The following is a 5829-nucleotide window of genomic DNA, read 5'->3' as shown; positions in this document are numbered from 1 at the left end:
CACCACGGGGGAGTCTCACGGCTCCTCAGAAAATTACCACGTGACCCAGCGACTCCTCTCCCTGGTCTACACCCAAAGGAATCGGGAATCGGAAGCCGGCTCGAGCAGATACCTGTCCGCCCTGGCAGTGTCCTGCCCCACACTCTGCAAGGGTCCCAGGAGCCACTTCCTCCCCTGGCGGTAACAGCCCCTGGCACTGTCCCCTTGGACTGCAGCGTTCCTGGGAGGTCCCCACACGAATAACACGAATAAACCCCCCTCAAATTACCCTAATGTGGGAGCATCCGTCTTTTGTTGAAACCCAGCTGATTCGAGTCTGTAACTCTATCTCTACTTTTGGGGATGTTTGCAAATGTCTGTAGTTTTAGAAAAACATGAAAAAGCTATCTTATACTTACGCCTCACATATACTCGTGTGCAATTAGGATGCATTCTAGTTACAGTATAACCAGCAGGTATGAATTACACGAATGCACGAAAAAGGTACAAAATGAGCCCCAGGTGTCTCCATGGCTCATTGGGATTTTCAGACTGACCCTGCATGGCAGACAGCTTAACCCGCTCAGGAGAGGAGTTCTGGCTCCACACGGTAATTCCCGTCTCTCCCGGCTCAGACTCAGCAGTATTTGGGGGATGGGGCGTGTGCCACCCCATCCCCCCTCAGGGATCTCCCGCAGACCCAGATCCCACCCCTGGAGCTGCGGACCTGGCACTTAGGTCGCCCGCAGCCTACCTGGCCCATCCCAGCGAACACCCGCTCCAAGGCTGGGGCCTGCTCGCGGTGCCTCCTCCATGGTCTCCGGTCCCCACGGGTTGCCCCGCGGCCTCCTCATCCCGGCACCCGGGGCCATGCGGACCGCAGGGGCGCCTTCAGCCCTCCTCACCCCTCCACAGACAGGCGGGGGCAGCGTCTTCCCTCCGAGGGAGGCTTGGTGGGCTGTCGGCTTCCCTTTCTTTGGGGGCCGCCCTGCAGAGGCCCGTGGGGACACGTGCGGGGCCTGCACCCACTCGCAGGCTCCCTGTCCCCGGAAAGAGCGACCCACCGTGGCCCCCCACCCCCTGCCCGGCTGCGGGCTCTTCTGGGCGCTGTGAGCAGTGGGGGCCCCTCTGCGTGCAGACAGGGCCTGGCAGGCTGTCTGTCGCACACTTTGTCCAAGGTCATTCCAACCATAGCCCTCCTGGGAGCAGATGGAGTCCCCGTGGTGAGTCCCAGAGGCAGGGGCCGCGGGCGGGGAAGGGGGCCGTGTAGAGAGCAAGGGTCACGTGGTCCTCCAGCTGCTGGCCCTCCGGGTCCCAGGCACTGACGCCCTCTGCAGCCCCCGCCCGCCGCTGCCCTCTGCCTCTTCACGGGCGTCCAGAGCGGGCCCTGCTGGGGCAGAGCTTACCCCCATCCCTCACCTCCCTCCACAGCGCCACCCAGGTAGCGAGCGCGTGAGGGTGACAGACACCCCGAAGCGGCAAGGGACCTGGGAACCATAGTAAGCGGCCCCGTGTTCCCATCCTCGCTCCTCTGCCCTCGGGCCTCCCTGCCCTGCAGCCCCATGGGCACCCTGCTCTGCCGCCTGCACCACGTGGTGGTCCCCCTACCTACCGCCTTCCCAGGGGCCCCCACTCCAGGATCCTGTCCTGTGCCTCCAGTCTGGGTTGTTCAGTCCAGGGCGGTCAGTAAAAGACTTTTAAGAACAAAGTCATATCGCTTTATGATGACACTTCATGGGAAAAGGGAATACAAGGAGAGAGTCATTGGATCGTCAGTCGTTTACACAGCTGATGGCGATGTGAAATCATGGTCTTGGGTTCTGAGGACACATTTGTCAGCGATGCGACAGCTTTATTTAAACGTCAGTATGGACATCGCTTGAAATTACATCTCTTTGTGACTAAGCAAACTGTGATGAAAAATGTTTTGAAGACAATAAAAATGTAAGGGGAAAAACACGGTTTTGCAAACCTTTTAGTGGGGACTCGAGAAAACACATTTGAAGATGTGGAAGTTGGAGGCGACAAAGCCAGGGGACCTCCTTGGCAGGACTGTCACTGCCCGGCTGTGGGTCTGAAGCGGAGCCCCAGCTGTCCCCTTCCCACTTGGCTCGGAATAGGGGACACTGCCAAAAGCTTCAGTCCAAAGGGTGAGAGCCCCTTACGATGGAGAAGGACCCCTACGAAGGGCCCTTGTTAGAACAACACACAATTAAGAGGTGAAAGGGCCAAAAAGGCTTGATCGACACGCTGTAGGATTGGCTTCCTGGTTGCCTGAAGCGCAAGTGGGGATAGATGAGCCCAGGTGACAGCCTGAGCCTCGGCAGCTGTGACTCCCATGTCACGCCAGGCAGTTCTTATCAGAGGCAGTTTCAGAAAATGCCACTAGAGGGCAGGAGAAGCCTCTCCACGTCTCCCTGGGCGGGGTCAGCGGCGTGAGAGGTTGGGGGAGGGGTGGGGCAGAGGTTGAGGTTCCCAGATTAACTTCCCCAAAAGCAGCGGGGTCAGGCTCTGCCATCGTCCTGCTCAACAACTTTCTTAACTTTAGTTGCCTAATCTACAACCAAAGGAAGTCCAAATGTTACAGTTTCCCAAATGTCTTCAAGCCTCTTCATTTTAATGCAGATTTCCCCCAAAAAAGCCCAGAGTCATCTCTTACTCAATAAACATTTACAACATCTGTGGCACTCCTGCCACAGCATCCCCAAGTGTGTTTTTTTAAATTGTTAAATTTATTGAGGTGACATTCATTAATAAAATCATGTATGTTTCAAGTATATAGCTCAATGATACATCATCTCTATAGTGCATTATGTGTTCGCCACCTAAAGTCAAACCTTCCGTCACCATATATATTGACTCCCTTTACCCTTATTAATCACCCTCTTACCTCTTCCCCTCTGGTCACCCCTAAACTGTCGTCTATGTCTGAGTTTTTGTTTGTCTTGTTTGTTTGTTCCTTTCAGTTTTATATCCCACATGTGAGTGAAATCACATGGTTCTCAGCTTTTTCTGTCTGGTCTATTTCACTTAGCAAGATAATCTCAAGATGCATCCATGTTCTTGCGAAAGGCAGTATTTCATCTTTGCTTATGGCTGAGGAATATGCCATTGTATGTATGTACCACAGCTTCTTTATCCAATCATCCATCACAGGACACGTCGGTCGTTCCCGTGTCTTGTCCACCTGGCACAATACTGCAATGAACATCAGGGCGTATACGTCTTCACAGATAAATGTTTTCAAATTTTGGGGGTAGACACCCAGAAGAAGAATTGCTGGGTCATATGGTAATTCTATTTTTATTTTTTTGAGGAACCTCCATACTGTTTTCAATAGTGGCTATACCAGTTTATATCCGCCCCCCCAACAGCATACGAGGGTTACCTCTCCAACACTTATTATTACTTGTCCTGTTGATGGTAGCTATTCTCAGAGGTGTGAAGATGGTATCTCATTATGGTTTTATTTGCATCTCCCTAATAGCTATGTGAAGTTGAGTATCTTCTTGTATGCCTATTGGCCTTTTGTATGTCCTCTTGGGAGAAGTGTTTGTTTAGGTCCTCTGCCTACTTTTTGATTGTTTGTTTTTTGTTGTTGTTGAGTTATATGAGTTCTTTATATACTTTGGATATTAGCCCCTTATTGGAGATATTGTTTGGAAATGTCTTCTCCCATTTAGGTGGTTATCTGTTTGTTTTGTTGATGGTTTCTTTTGCTGTGCGGAAGCTTTTTAGTTTTACGTAGTCCCATTCACTTATTTTTGTTTTGACTTCCCTTGCCCTTGAGGTCAAATTCATAAAATAATTAATCTCAATTGGCTCCGTGGGTCTCAGAATCGTTCGCGCCATAACAGCTAGTGAAGGTGAGCATCTTTTCGTATATTTGCTGGCCATTTGCATGTCTTCTTGGGAGAAGTGTCTGTTCAGGTCCTCTGCCAATTTTTTTTTTTTTGATGAGGGGGACTGTTTGGTTTTTTTGTTGTTGAGTTGTATGAGTCCTTTATGTATTTTGCACGTTAGCCCCTTATCGAAGGCGTTGTTTATAAATACCTTCTCCGTTCAGTTGGTTGCCTCTTCGCCATGTTGATGGTTTCCTTCCTGTGCAGAAGCTTTTTAGTTTGATGTGGTCCCATTCATTTATTTTTGCTTCTATTTCCCTTGCCTTTGAGGTCAAATTCATAAAATCCTCTCTAAATCCAAGGTCCATAAGTTTAGTACTTGTGTTTTCTTCTACATAATTTATCGTTTCAGGTCTTACATTTAGGTCTCTGATCCTTGAGTATCCATTCGACTTTTTGTGCGTGGTGACAGATAGCAGTCTAGTTTCACTCTTTTGCATGTGGCTTTCCCATTTTCTCAGAACCATTTATTGAAGAGGCTTTCTTTTCCGCGTTGTATGTTGTGGGCTCCTTTGTTGAAAATTACTCAGCCGTATATATGGGTTTATTTCTGGGCTCTCATTTCTGTTCCATTGGTCTGTGTGTCTATACTTCTGCCAACACCACACTGTTTTGATTGTCACTTTGTAGTATAATTCGAAGTCAAGCAGAGTGATACCTCTGGTCTTGTTCTTTTTCCTTGGGATTGCTTTGGCTATCTGTGATTCCATACAAATCGGATGCTTTTTTTGTTCTATTTCTTTAAAAAAAAAAATGCCATTGGGATTTTGATGAGTATTACATTAAGTCTGTATATTGCTTTGGCTACCATGGCCATTTTAACAATGTCGATTCTTCCAATCCATGAGCACAGAATATCTTTGCATTTCTCTGTGTCTTTTTCAATTTATTTTAATAATATCTTGTGGCTTTCGGTGTATAGGTCCATCACATTCTTTGTGAAGTTTATCTCTAGGTATTTTATTCTTTTGGTCGCAACTATAAAAGGAGTTTTTTAAAATTTCTTTTTCCGAAATGTCGTTGTTAGTATATAGGAACACGATTTACTTTTCTACCTTGATGTTGTAACTTGTAGCCTCACCGTATTTGTTTGTTGTTTCTAATAATAGTTTTTTTGGTGGAGTCCTTAGGGTTTTCTATATAAAAAATCGTGTCATCTGCAACACGTGACAATGTGACTTCTTCGTTCCCATTTTGGATGCTTTTTATTTCTTTCTCTTGCCTGCTTACTTTAGCTAGGACTTCCAATACCACACTGAGTAAGAGGGGTGAGAACGGGCATCCTTGTCTCGCTCCTCAGAAGGGGGCTTCTGTGTCCACCCAAGTGTATTCATTTCTTCCAGGACCAAAAGCCAGGAACAGTCTGCCTCAGAAGGCGCCAACCCTGCGGACACCTTGAACTTGGACTTCTGCCTCCAGAGCTGTGAGACTAGATGTTTCTCTTTTATATACCCCTCTGTCTGTGGTACTTTGTTACAGCCGCCCTCAGACACCAGTGCACACGTGATGTGTTCACTAATACGCAAGTGACAGGCTCCATCTCCATCCTTACCCATATGGGAGTTCCTGGTCATCAAAGAGCATGTGGATTTCAGAAGGAAGGCAACCTCAGCCGTGAGCATGCGGGGCCCCCAGCTGGGAGCTCCCACATCCACGGCTCCATCCGAACTCAGAACTCCCCCCTGCGTTAGACGGTGTCAACCCCCGGTTTGACCCAGAGCCCCTGTGGCTGGGATCAGTGTTCCCCACAAGTGATTGCAATGTGCAACAGGGTGTGAAGCACTGAAAACGAATCCCTGGAAAAATGAAATAAACCTGATGGGATTGGGTTGCACCTGTGGATCACCCTAGGGAGAACCGCCATCTTAATAACATTGAGGGTCCCTGGCCATCAGCACGGACCGTCTCTCCGTTTGTTTAGGAGGAGCTGCGCTTTGAGCACCTGTTG

Source organism: Pteropus alecto, unplaced genomic scaffold, assembly GCF_000325575.1.
Source record: "Pteropus alecto unplaced genomic scaffold, ASM32557v1 scaffold189, whole genome shotgun sequence".
Taxonomy (NCBI): domain Eukaryota; kingdom Metazoa; phylum Chordata; class Mammalia; order Chiroptera; family Pteropodidae; genus Pteropus; species Pteropus alecto.
This window is presented reverse-complemented; position numbering follows the sequence as displayed.